Below are 13,741 nucleotides of genomic sequence, written 5' to 3'. Positions count from 1 at the left end.
TCGCACTGTTTACAACAGCCAAGACATGGAAGTAAACTAAATGTTCATTGACTGATGAATGGATAAATAAGATGTGGTGTATATATATACAGTGGAATATTACTCAGCCATCAAAATACTGAAATAATTCTATTTACAACAACATGGATGGACCTAGAGATTAACTAAGTGAACTAAGTCAGACAAAGACAAATATATGATATAATCCATGTGGAATCTAAAAAAATGCTACAAATGAACTTATTTATAAAACAGAAACAGACTCATAGACATAGAAAACAAACTTACGGTTAACCAGAGGGGAAATGTACAGGGAGGGATAAATTAGGAGATTGGGATTAACATATACACACTGCTATATATAAAATACCGGAGATGGCAATGGCAACCCACTCCAGTACTCTTGCCTGGAAAATCCCATGGACGGAGGCGCCTGGTGGGCTGCAGTCCATGGGGTCGCTAGGAGTCGGACACGACTGAGCGACTTCACTTTCACTTTTCACTTTCATGCATTGGAGAAGGAAATGGCAACCCACTCCAGTGTTCTTGCCTGGAGAGTCCCAGGGACGGGGGAGCCTGGTGGGCTGCCGTCTATGGGGTTGCGCAGAGTCGGACACAACTGAAGCGACTTAGCAGCAGCAGCAGCATATATAAAATACACAACAAGGTCCTACTGCATAATACTATATTCAATATCCTGTGATAAACCATAATGGAAAAGAATATGAAAAAGAATATGTATATATATAACTGAATCACTTTGTTATACACCAGAAACTAACACAACATTGTAAACCAACTATACTTCAATCAAAACAAAATGAAGCAAAACAAAACAAAACTGAGCTGTTCAAGGCAAGTCCTCTTTCCAGTCTTTGGAGAAAACCTGGGTTGATGGAAGAGGTCCTTTGGGCTGACAAGAGAGTAACAGGAGGGAGAAGCATTCATCCCAGTGGGCAGGAAGGGGCACTGGCAGCTAATGCTTAAGGAACTCAAACTCCCACATGGCTTTCAGGGAAGGGTTTTTAAAGTAACATTTGGGGTGAGGGTTGTAGCTTGTGAACTTCCTTCTAATTGGTTGGTGGTGAGGTAACAGGGTGGTGTTTCAGGACACTTTAAAAAAATTTTTATTGGATATCATTGATTTACAATGTTGTATTAGTTTCAGGTGTACAGCAAACTGAATCAGTTATGCATATATCCATTCTTTTTTAGATTCTTTCCCCATGAAATTCCCAGGCAATTACAGAGTATCGAGTAGTGTTCAATAACAAGCATACAGGTCCTCGTTAGTTACCTATTTGACATATGGTAGTATGTATATGTCAATCCCAATCTTCCAATTTATCTCTCCCCCAGGTAACCATAAATTTATTTTCTACATCTGTAACTCTATTCGTTTTGTATATAAGTTCTTTTGCACCCTTTTTTTAGATTCCACATATAAGTGATGCCATATATTTGTCTTTTTCTAACTTACTTCACTCAGTATGACCATCTCTAGGTCCATACATGTTGCCGCAATTGGCATTATTTCATTCTTTTTTATGGCTGAGCAATATTCAATTGTATATATGTACCACATCTTCATCCACTCATCTGTTGATGGACATTTAGTTTGCTTCCATGTCTTGGCTATTGTAAATCGTGCTGCTATGAACATGGGGGTGCATGCACCTTTTTGAGTTAGAGTTTTCATCTTTTCCAGATATATGCCCAGGAGTGAGATTGCTGGATCATATGGTAGCTCTATTTTTAGTTTTTTAAGGAACCTCCATACTGTGTCAGGAGAAGGCAATGGCACCCCACTCCAGTACTCTTGCCTGGAAAATCCCATGGATGGAGGAGCCTGGTGGGCTACAGTCCATGGGGTCGCTGAGAATCGGACACGACTGAGCGACTTCACTTTCACTTTTCACTTTCATGCATTGGAGAAGGAAATGGCAACCCACTCCAGTGTTCTTGGCTGGAGAATCCCAGGGACGGGGGAGCCTGGTGGGCTGCCGTCTATGGGGTCGCAGAGAGTCGGACACGACTGAAGCGACTTAGCAGCAGCAGCATACTGTGTCAGGAAATTTAATCTTCTAGTTCCAACCAGTCTGGGGTCTACCTGCTTATGGTTGGCGTGTGGTTGCCATCCTCTACCTGGGTGGGGGTCTTAGTTTCTATAGAACAACGAAAAGGTATGTGTCAGATTGTTATGTCTATTCTGAGAGGAGGAACCAGGACTCCGTTTCATTGCTCAGTTGTTTAAGCTATCATTACTTTTCTTGCTTAACTGCTTTCCCTTTGTTTCTGAGTTCTCTCAGTTCCCTAATTAGTAAGTGATTGAGTCTGCTCTTTGGAACTCACGGAAGGCCTAGGAGATTAAAGCTTTTTCTCTACAAACAAGAAATGGGAAATACGGAGGGGCTTCTGTACCCGGGAGGACCCTACAGGGTTCTGCTTGGTTTTACACCGATGTTTTCCCTGAGACTACCACTCTAGTGAACATGGCTGTGGCCCAGATTTCTTGGCAGAAAGCTCAGACCATTACCTCTTACTCAGAATGGAGGGTGGGGCTGGCTGCAAAAGGTGAGTGTTGATGTCTCGAAGCCCAGAGATCTCCCCTTCACAAAGCTTCCTCTATTGTCTCTGGGATTAGCTCTGCTTCTCAAGCCACACCACCTCGTTAGGGAGCAGCCAGGGCTGAGGTTTGTTCTAGAACCTGGGATCGCCCTGGGGGTGGAAAACTTGCTATGGCAGTAACCATACTTCTCGTCCTCCTTTGTAGCACCAGTGATTTTCAAGGTGAGCTTCCGGGCCCACCAGCAGCAGCAGGACCTGGGAACTTGTTAGAAATGCAAATTCAGAAACTCCGAGGGAGGGGCCCAGCACTCTGTGCTTTAATGAGCTCTCCAGGGTAATGGGATGCAGCTTGAGTGTGAGAACTTGCTAAACTCTTTTAAGTCTTTCTGGGGATTTGATTAGAGTGCATCTTTCCTGCCCACTAAGTAACTCAGCTGGGGTGGGTGTTGACCTGAGCAGCTTCTGCAGAGGCTGGAGGAGCCTCTGGGATCAACTCTTTTTGATTTGGGAGCATTGATGGGTGAGGGACCTTAGGTAACTGGGTAGATGGAGACAGACTTATAAGCACCATAAAAAAATAAAGCTCTCCTGTGGCCCACCTGAATGTGAGATCACAAACACAGCTTTTTTGTTATCTTTTTTAACCTCAGGTGCAGAGGGTCAAATTAATAACATTCCTCTGTGGTACATCAACAACAACGATCGTATAAGACCTGTCGTGTGTGTGTATGTATGTATGTATTTCCTTCCCCACTTCTATCCCCCATAGAAAATCATTTTAATGTATATCTTTTCCTTTATATAGGCTCTCACAAAATGGGTACTGGTGTTTTCCATGAATGTATTTTTGGTTTTAATGTAAATTGTATAGCCATGTAACAGACATATGGAAAACACGCACATCATAAGTGCACAGCTGGATGAATTCCCATAAAATGAGTAGAGCTGTGTAACTAGCTCCCATCCCAAAAAAGACAACATGATGAGTGTTCCAGAAGCTCCTCTCCAAGGGCAATTTGTCCAGACTTCTAACAGCATCAATTAGGGTTCCTGTTTTTGCAATTGAGATGAATGGCACCTGTATGCATATATTTTGAAATTACATCAATGGTATTGTGTTCTATAATTCACCCTGTTTCTTTTTTCACTAAGTTTTTCAGAAGCGTCCCTGGTACTATGTGTACATATAATCCTTTGCTTCTAATCTCTGCATGCTAGCTCTTTGCCGTCACTTCTAGAGCAGGTTTTAGGTTTTTCTGGGGGCATGGTCCTTTTGTTTAGCTCCTCTTCACACCTGTGGTAGCAGCCTCCAAGATGGCCTCCAGTGATCGCTGCTTCCTGGTGCTTTCTGGTGTTCATGCCTTTGTGTAAGCCCTCCTGTTGAGTGTGGGTTGGACTTAATGAGTAGAATAAGGCAGAAATGATGATGGGTGACCAGGAGAGTAGGTCATAAAAGGCAGGGTGGCTCATCTCTCAATCTCTCTCTCTCTTCCCCTCATCCCTCGGGCTGCAGGAACGCTTGTCCGGAGCAGCCCCATAGAGAGGCCCACGTGTCAAGGCACTGAGGCCTCTTGCCAACAGCCACATGAATGAGGTCAGAAGCAGATCCTGTAGGCCCAGTCAAGTCTTGGGAGACTACAGCCCTGGCTGCCAGCTTGACGGTAGCCTTCCCCATAAGCCCTCCTGAGCATCCAGATTCCTGACCCTCAGAAGACATGTGTGATAATTGTTCATTGTTTTAACCTGCCACGTTTTGGAGTAATTTGTTACACATCAATTTATAACCATTATCTTTCCCATCACAGTGTCGTGGTTCACAGCTGAACTCGGAAACTAGGCTGTCTGGACTTAACTCCTGGTTAGGCTACTTTAAGGCTGTGTGACTTTGAGCACGTGACTTAATCTTTCAGTGCCTCAGCTTCCTCAGTTATAAAAATGGGGGACACTACTGTTACCTGCTTCATTGGGTCATGAGGATTAAATACATACATAAAAAGGGCTTAGCCAGGTGCCTGGCATGTAATTAGCAGTCGGTAAATGTTGATTGCTGCTGCTGTTATGATTCTGGCTGATGGGAGAAGGTTGCAGAGACTGTTTGAAGAAGAGGTGAGGGCAATACTACCACAGCATCACGATCATGACTTCCAGAGAAGTAAGGGTGGGATGAGTCTTTGCCAGTCCTCCTGAAACAGGTCCCTGTGGTTTTGCCTCCAGGCAGAGCATGGCCAAGCTCTGTATATTGCAGGTGGGACCATCCTGCCCAGGTGAGGAGAGGCAGCCCTTAGGATGGCTCCATGGATGCCAGGCCTCAGGTCATGCCCATTCTTGGGTGAAGCGGCCATGATTCTGAGCACGCGTCCTTGGGTTTTAAAATCCCTGCTCCGGAAGATGAAGTCAGAGAATGCTTTAGAAAGGTTGGACTTTGACATATACACAGTATTATATATAAAATGGGCATCCCTCGTGGCTCAGTGGTAAAGAATCTGCCTGCCAATGCAGGAGACTCGAGTTCAATCCCTGGGTCGGGAAGATCCCCTGGAGAAGGGAATGGCAACCCACTCCAGTATTCTTGCCTGGAAATCCCATGGACAGAGGAACCTGGCAGGCTACAGTCCATGGGGTCGCAAAGAATCAGACACAACTGAGCTACTGAGCATGCACACACACACACACACACACACACATATATAAAACAGATAATAAGGACCTACTGTATAGCACAGGGAACTCTCCCCAATACTCTGTAATGACCTACATGGGAAAAGAACCTAAAAAAGAGTGGATATATGTATAACTGATTCACTTTGCTGTATACCTGAAACTAATACAATGTTATAAATATAGTCCAATAAAAAATTTTTTTTAAAGTTTGGACTGTGGCTGAAACTGGAAACACTGGGATTTCTAGTTTCCAGTATGCAGGAAGTATGAGTTTTCCTTTTCCCAAAGGAAAAACATTTGTTTCCATTTTATTTGTAAGCCTGACATAAGCTTTTTTTCCTCAACCGGAAGGTATTATGGACTGTGTACTAAAGGAGAGAAGGGTTAGGAAAATGTAAGCAGCAAACTTTTACCACAAAAGTAAGATGAATTACTAAGTGAGAGAAACCAATCCAAAAAGCCATATATACTGCACAATTCCAACTATATGATATTCTGGAAAACACAAAGCTACGGACACAGTGAGAGGATTAGCAGTTGCTGGAGGTGGGGGAGGGATGAGCAGGAGGAGCACAGAGGATTTTTAGGGCAGTGGCACTATCCTTTAGGGCTTTCCCGATGGCTCAAGCGGTAAAGAACTCGCGTGCCAATGCAGGAGACACAGGAGACTCGGGTTTGATCCCTTGGAGTAGGAATGGCAACCCACTTCAGTGTTCTTGCTTGGGAAATGCCACAGACAAAGGAGCCTGGCCGGCTACAGTCCCTGGGGTTGTAAAGAGTCGGACATGACTGAGCACACACTAGAACCCTAAAATGGTGGATACAGGTTATTATACGTTTATCTGAACCCACACAACACCAAGAGTGAACCATAACGTAAACTCTGGACTTCGGGTGACGATGGTGTGTCAGTGTAGGTTCATCAGCTGGAACAAACAGCACTCTAGGAGAGACGTTGATAATGGAGGAGGCTGTGTGGGGGGGGGAGGGCAGGAGTTATATGAGAAATCGCTGCACCTTCCTCTCAATTTTGCTGAAAACCTAAAACTGCTCTAAAAAAAAAAATTTAAGTAAAATGAGAAAGAAAGCTTCAATTTGAGGGCATATTATTTAGAATTCTGAGTACAAGTACCGGAAGTTTCAAGCTTCCTGAACCTCCGAAGGTGATAGGTCATAGGTGTCTGGTGAAACAGAAGACAAGATATTTTTGTTCTGGAAAATGAGAGAAGGCAGCAGTTGGGGCTCGGAAGGCAGCAGGGAGTTCAAGCAGAATTCCTGTGGCCTGTCCCTCTCTACGCCAGCATGTCTTTATATTCTCTCTCTTTTTCTCTCGCCCCGCCTCAGCCTTTTGTTCTTTCACACAGCTCCCCTCCTCAAGCTCACAGCCTCCCACAATCCCCTACTTACACAGAACGCTTTCTGGCTCTTCATAAACACTGTTTTCTTTTTCTCCATCCCAATCCTAAATTCTTGGGCAAGGGGACGCCGGTGGTCCAGTCCCTTGGGGCGGGTGTTTGCTCCCTGCCCCAGAAGCTCGACCCGCGGGCTGGGGGTGGGGGGCACCTTACAAAGGAAGCTGCCTGGAGCCCATCCCTGCAAAACAACAACGAATAAGGGTTCCCGGAGGTGTGCAGGGGCTGCGGACTTTTAGCTGGGCCGAGTTCTGTGACCTGTGACAGTCCAATCCCCAGAAGCAGATCATGTTTGCTGCTGGCAGAACTCTGCCCCACTTTTTCCCTTTTGATTTAAGGCCGGTGCAGGGGCTTGGATTTGGAGCGACTCTTTACCGCCAGCTCGCCTTAATTCGTCCTTCTTATATAACCAAATGGCAACCGAGAGGGTATTTGGATTCCGCTTGCCTTTTCTGTTGTTGTTGCAGTAGTTTATTTATTAGTGTGCAAAAAAAATTAAAAGGAAGAAATGAAATATCCTTGTTTATGTTCTAGTGTGCGGGTCTGTGTGCTTGTGTGTTTGCAGCCTGGCAGGGGGAAGGGGGACGCAGGGCCCCCGGGGAGGGGGCTGGACGGAGGGTGTCAGCATCTTCCGCTGCGGAGGCGACGGGCCAATGCAATTCATTCCTCTTCCTCCCTCCCTCCCCCCACCGACTCTCCACCTTCCTCCCCCCTCCTCCGCGGGTTCCGGGCGTCTTTGGAAGGAAAGGGCTTGCTGAGAGAGTGGTTTCGAGGCTAGAGAACTCGCCATCAGTCATTCTTTAAGGAAGCAGGGACGGGATCAACAGGGCGGTCGCAAGCCGCCCCACCTCCCGGACTGCTGGGCGCCCAGCTGCGCTCCTTCACTTCGGGGCTGCCCGAAGGCCTTACAGTCTAGAATCTGAGCCCGGGGATGCCGGGGTTCCGGGAGAGCGTGACTCAGAGGGGCAGAATCCTGGAGAGCTCCAAAGCGACCTTTAGCCCCAGGGTGGCTCGCCTGTCCCCTTGCAAGGATGGAGGGCTGAAATTCAGGCTGGTCCTCCTTTTCCAGCCGCTTTCAGCCCCACTCTCACCCTCCCCCGGAGCCCGAGCCTGTGCTGTCGAGCAGGGCAGGCGGGCCTGGGTACAGTCTTGACCTGATGCGACAGGAAGGAGGAAAGGAAGGCAGAGCAGGCTGCGGAAAGCCGAACTTCCTCATCGTCTACTCATACTCCGGGCTGCGGGGTTGGGGGGCTCCTGTCCCTCTGAGTCCTGCCTGCTGGGGCCCCCCCAACTGCCTTAGGAGCTGGTTTCTCATCCTTGTTGATCTCATGACACACCCAGAAATTTTATGTAATATCTCTATGACATTCAGGGGTGAACTGGAGAGTATTTGGAGAGTCAAAATGTGGCCTGCTGGGGGAAAAAATGTATTTCATTCTGTGTATTATGTAATCATATAAAAAAAATTAAGTGTGTTGAATATCAAGTATGCATATACATTTTAAGGGACCTCCCTGGCGATCCAGTGGTTAAGACTCACCTCTTCCAAAGCAGGGGTGCTGGGAACTAAGAACCCACATGCCCAGTAGTATAGCCAAAAAACAAAAATAGACATATACATTTAAAAAATATATTTATTTAGCTGCACTGGGTCTTAGTTGCAACATGTGGGATCTTTAGTTGTGGCTTTGGGGGTCTAGTTCCCCCACCAGGGATGGACCCCCGGCCCCCTGAATTGGTAGCATGGAATCTTAGCCACTGGAACACCAGAGAAGAGCCACATTTTTCCAATGAAATCTTTCCAACCCTCCCTTTTATTTTTTACTTTTTACTATGGAAAATTTCAAATATATACAAAAATAGATGAGTAGATAATGAATCCCCAGCTTCAGTAATTACCAAGGTAAGACCAATTTTGTTTCCTCTCTACCCTCACCCACTTCCTCTGCCTATTACGGTTTTTCATTTTATAATAATAAATTGAACTCCAGTTTTAATTACCTTTTCCTGTGTAACAAGCCACCCCAAGGGATAGTGGCCCAAAACAGTAATAGTTTATGATGTGTTATGATTGTGCTGGTTGGTTGGGTACTTCCTCTTGCCAGTTTTGACTGGACTCACTCAAGAGGGAGAATCAGCTGAGCTGGAAGATTCCGGATAGCCTGACTCACATATCTGGCTATGGATTAGGGCTCCTCGGGTCTCCTCCATGGCTTTTTGTGTTCTAGTCGGCTAAGTGGACTCCTTTATATGGCAGCCAGAACTCTCTGAGAGAATCAAGGCAGAAGCCTCAAGCTTCCTGAACTGACTGTGGGAGTCTCAAGTCACTTCCATCCACTGCTATTGCTATAACAAGCAGGTTATAAGGCCAGTCCAGACTCTGGGGTAGGAGGGTGAAGAAATAGACTCACCCTTGGATGGAAGGAATGAAGGGCAGGGATGCATTGCAAAGTGAATACTAGCATGCAAGGGATTGTAGCCGTTAACCAGTCTAGTACACAGTTTTTATCAACATATGAGGTTTTATGCTTGTACTGCATGCATGCTCAGTCACTAAGTCATGTCCGACTCTTTGTGACCCCATGGACTATACCCACCAGGCTCCTCAGTCCATGGGATTCTCCAGGCAAGAATACTGGGGAGGGTAGCCATTTCCTCCTCTAGAAGGAAATTTTCTTCCCCGACCCAGCAATAGAACCCATGTCTCCTGCATCTCCTGCATTGGCAGGTGGATTCTTTGGATTCTTTACCACTGAGTCACCAGAGAAGCCCATAGATGTATATATATACACGTATATAAGTATACGTGACCTTTTCCATTATGGTTTATTACAGGATATTGAATATAGTTCTTCTCCAATTCACCACTGACACTCTCATTCATCACCTGTGGGAATGCAAAATGATACCGCCACTTTGGAAAATCATTTGGTGGTTTCTTAGAAAACTTAACATATACTTACCATATGATCCACTACTTGTGCTTCTTGATATTTACCCAAAGGAACTGAAAACTTATGTCCATGCAAAAACATGCACACAGATGTTTATAGCTGCTTGATTCATACTTGCCAAAATTTGGAAGCAACCAAGATGTCCTTCAATAGGTGAATGGATAAACTCTGGTATATCCCAACAATGGAACTTGATTCAATACGGGAAAGAAGTGAGCTGTCCAGTCAGAAAAAGACATGGAGGAAGCTTAAATGTATATTAGTAAGTGACCGAAGCCCATCTGAAAAGGGTACATACTGTTTGATTCCAACTATAGGACACTCTGGAAAAGGCACAACCATGGAGACAGTAAAAAGGTCAGTGGTTGCCAGGAACTGGGGGAGAGGGGGATGAATACAAAGAGCACAGAGGATTTTTGAGGCAGTAAAAAGAAATGGTCTTGTAATAACTAAAATCCTAAATGAATAAATGGTAGCATTAAAAAAAAGTCTATTAAGAAACAGTGCTGAAAATGGATGTTGTGATGGTTGTACAACATGAATTTTTTTTTTTTTGCCACACCATTCAGCATGTAAGAGTTTAGTTCTCTGAAAGTGAAAGTGTTAGTTGCTCAGTCGTGTCTGACTCTTTGTGACCCCCATGGACTATACCCACCAGGCTCCTCTGTCCATGGGATTTCCCAGGCAAGAATATTGGAGTGAGCTGCCATTCCCTTTTCCAGGGGGTCTTCCAGACCCAGGGATTGAACCCAGGTCTCCTGCATTGCAGGCAGATTCTTTACTATCTGAATCACCAGGGAAGTTCCACAATATGAATGTATTTAATGTCACTGAACTGTACACCCCAAAAGGGCTCAAATGGTCAATTTTATGCTGTGGATATTTTACCAAAATAAATTTTTTCAGTACATCTTTACCCCAATAATTTGAAATGCCATATACTTTGTCATATACTAAATTGACAAATATATTTGAGTCTCTTTCTAGACTTTCTCTAATCTATTCCACTGGTTTCTTTTCTATTCATGTACCAATATTACATTGTTTTCATTCTAGAGGTTTCATAGTATTTTTAATATATGTTGGGAAAAAATCATGAAATTTATGCCAACAAATTTGACAACTTAGGTGAAATGGAAAAAGTCCTTGAAAGACATAAACTATTGAAGCTCAATAAGAAATAGGTAACCTGTTTAGCCTTATATTGATTAAAGATATTGAATTTATTGAAAATATTTCTACAAAGAAAATTCCAGGCCCAACTGGCTTCATGGGAGTATTCCAATAAATATTTAAAAACAAAATGAGTCAATTCTCCACAAACTCTTCTGGGAAATTAAAGAGGAGAGACTATCTTCCAAATCATTCATGAGGTGGTCAGCATTACTCTATACCAAAATCAAACAAAAATTTTATAAGAAAACTATATACCAATGTATTTCAGAAACACTAATGCAAAAGTTCTTAACAAAATTTGAGCAAATCAAATTCAATAATATATAATAAAAATACATCATATCTGAGTGGGTTTTATCCTAGGAATGCAAGATTAGTTCAATATTCAAAAATTAATCAGTGTAATTCACTATATCAATGATGAGAAAAACCATATGATCATGAATATGAGATATATATCTCTCACATCTTCTTTATATATAATAGATTACATCTCAGCCATAAAAAAGATGAAATCTTGCCATTTACAAAAACATGGATGGATCTTGAGGGTATTATGCTAAATGAAATGTCAGAAGAAAGACAAATATTGTATGATTTCACTCATATGTGGAATATTAAAAATAAATGAACACACCAAATGAAACAAAAAACAAATATGTAGATACAGTGCAGAGTAGTGGCTATCTGTATGGCTGGTAGCATAACTGATGCCATCTTGGGCTCTTGCAATTTCTCCCATCTTTTCACTGACCCTACCCAGTCTGTACTATGTAGTGAATCACTTATCTGTCATCAAGGGTTTTGTAGTTAATAGAGATTGTTTCATAATCATCAGGATCTGGTAGGCTCTATGCTTTCTTAGTCCCCAAACAATGATGAAAACCCTTTGTGACATATTCCCAGTGCCCACATGACTAGCTTGCTGCTGCTGCTGCTAAGTTGCTTCAGTCATGTCCGACTCTGTGTGACCCCATAGACGGCAGCCCACCAGGCTCCCCCTTCCCTGGGATTTTCCAGGCAAGAACACTGGAGTGGGTTGCCATTTCCTTCTCCAGTGCATGAAAGTGAAAAGTGAAAGTGAAGTCGCTCAGTCGTATCCCACTCTTAGTGACTCCATGGACTGCAGCCTACCAGGCTCCTCCGCCCATGGGATTTTCCAGGCAAGAGTGGGGTGCCATTGCCTTCTCTGCATGACTAGCTTACCCATTCATAAATCTTAATTTAGGAATGCACAGCCTGTTTTCAAGTATCTGTACCCCTACCCTAGATTAACTATAAAATTGTCCCAATGCCCCTCACTGGTGCAAGGTGCAGCTGCCAACTTGATTATATGGAGCTGCTTGCCTAACGTTTTGGTCTCAAGATGACTTCTCAGTTTCATGGGCACTTTTTGTTCCCTCAGTCCCCCAATATTACCAGAGGAAGGGGGACAAATTGGGTAAAGGGGATCAACTGTATGTTGATGGATGAAAACTAAATTTTTGGTGGTGAGCATGTTCTAGTGTATAAAGAAGTAGAAATACGGGAATTCCCTGGTGGTCCAGTGATTATGACTCCTCGCTTTCACTGTCAAGGGCCCAGGTTCAATCCCTGATAGGGGAACTAGGATCCTGCAAGCTGAAATAGAAATATAATGTTGTACACATGAAACTTATACAAAAGAATGTTACCTCAATTAAAAACATTTTAGAAAAAGAAAAAAATGGCTGCCCTTATTATCTTCTTTGTACTTGCATCCCTTTTCAATGCAGAGTAGCTGCCCCTATCAAGAACTGCAGCCCTTGAACCTGAGCTGGCCTTGGGACTTGCTCTGACCAACTGAATACAAAGTGTTATTCCTGGTCCAGGCCTATCTCAAAAGGCTGTGAGCATTTTTTTGCTGTTTCAGCTAACTCTTTTGCAACTCAGCTACCTCCCTGTGAACAAACCCAGGCTAGCCTTGGGAGATATGAGACCGCACGGAAGAAATACAATCTAACTAGCTGAGGCTATCTCAGACCAGCCTGTCCCCAGCCAACCTGGCAGTTGATGTCACAGACGTGGGCATGAGCCAAGTGCATCAGTGGGACTTAGCCCAGATTGCCAGTCTGCTAAATCCAGAGTTGGTACTTTAAGGTAGGGGTCCCCAACCTCCGGGATCTCATGCCAGATGATCTGAGGTGGAGCTGATGTAATAATAATAGAAATAAAGTGCACAATAAATGTAATGCACTTGAATCATCCTAAAACCACCTCTCCACCCCCTGGTCCATGAAAAAATTATTTTACATGAAACCCATCCCTCATACCATAAAGGCTGAGGACCACTGCCTTAAGGCACCAAGCTTTGTGGTTGGTTGGTTGGTTTGTAGCAAAAGCTCACTGACTCAGTATGACAATGGACTTTTTTGATGAGGAGCCTAACCCTCTTGGATGCTGGCTTCCTTAAAGTTGGAGAGTTTGAGGGACACTGTTTGGTAAAGTAACCAAGCAGGACCCTATGGGGGCCTTCCCAGGACAGACACCTCCCCCCACCCATGTCCTCCACCTGCCTCTTGTCTGTAGGAAAACTTTAGCCTTCTAGCCCGTACCCGGGTTCCAAAGAATGTAATCAGAGTCCGTGAGAAAATGCAGAAAGACAACAGTCAAGCAGGACAAAATATTGATAGTTTAGCCCTTAAACAAAGTCAGGGACCTTTAGTTCCTCCTCAAAGGCTAGAGATAATATTCTGAGCCAAATCCTTTGAGCTGTTTTGCAGAGACCGAAACCCCCACCAGATGGAAGAAGTTAACTGTCTGCTGGCCACAAGCACATAGGCCCCAGACCTTGAGGAACCAGGTGGTTGATGATGTTGACTTTTGATTACCTCATCACCAATCCATCGGAAGAATGTCCACCAGCTGATCACATACCCAGCAACCCTCTCTCTCATCTTTAAAAACCTTCCCCTGAAAGCCATCAGAGAGTTGGGTCTTTTGACCCTTAAG

The 13,741-nt window shown here is 44.2% G+C and overlaps 2 long non-coding RNA genes across 3 annotated transcripts; one reads left to right on the top strand and one right to left on the bottom strand.

Moving 5' to 3' along the window:
* The first annotated feature begins 2,269 nt into the window (after nt 1-2,269).
* On the top strand, nt 2,270-4,315 carry LOC123331835. Of its 2 annotated transcripts, none has more exons than XR_006640638.1 (3): nt 2,270-2,574; nt 3,219-3,302; nt 4,082-4,315. It is a non-coding gene; the product is annotated as an uncharacterized LOC123331835 (long non-coding RNA). The 2 variants fall into 2 exon arrangements; XR_006548628.2 differs by lacking the exon at nt 2,270-2,574 and adding an exon at nt 2,992-3,088.
* Nucleotides 3,413-7,547, bottom strand: LOC123331834. Its single transcript, XR_006548627.2, has 2 exons — nt 6,637-7,547; nt 3,413-4,944 (listed from the first exon to the last, which is right to left on the bottom strand). It is a non-coding gene; the product is annotated as an uncharacterized LOC123331834 (long non-coding RNA).
* Between the last annotated feature and the right edge of the window lie 6,194 nt (nt 7,548-13,741).

The sequence above is a fragment of the Bubalus bubalis genome, chromosome X (genome assembly GCF_019923935.1).
Source record: "Bubalus bubalis isolate 160015118507 breed Murrah chromosome X, NDDB_SH_1, whole genome shotgun sequence".
NCBI lineage: Eukaryota > Metazoa > Chordata > Mammalia > Artiodactyla > Bovidae > Bubalus > Bubalus bubalis.
Note: the sequence above shows the minus strand (reverse complement) of the source record. Positions and strands in the feature narration are given on the sequence as shown.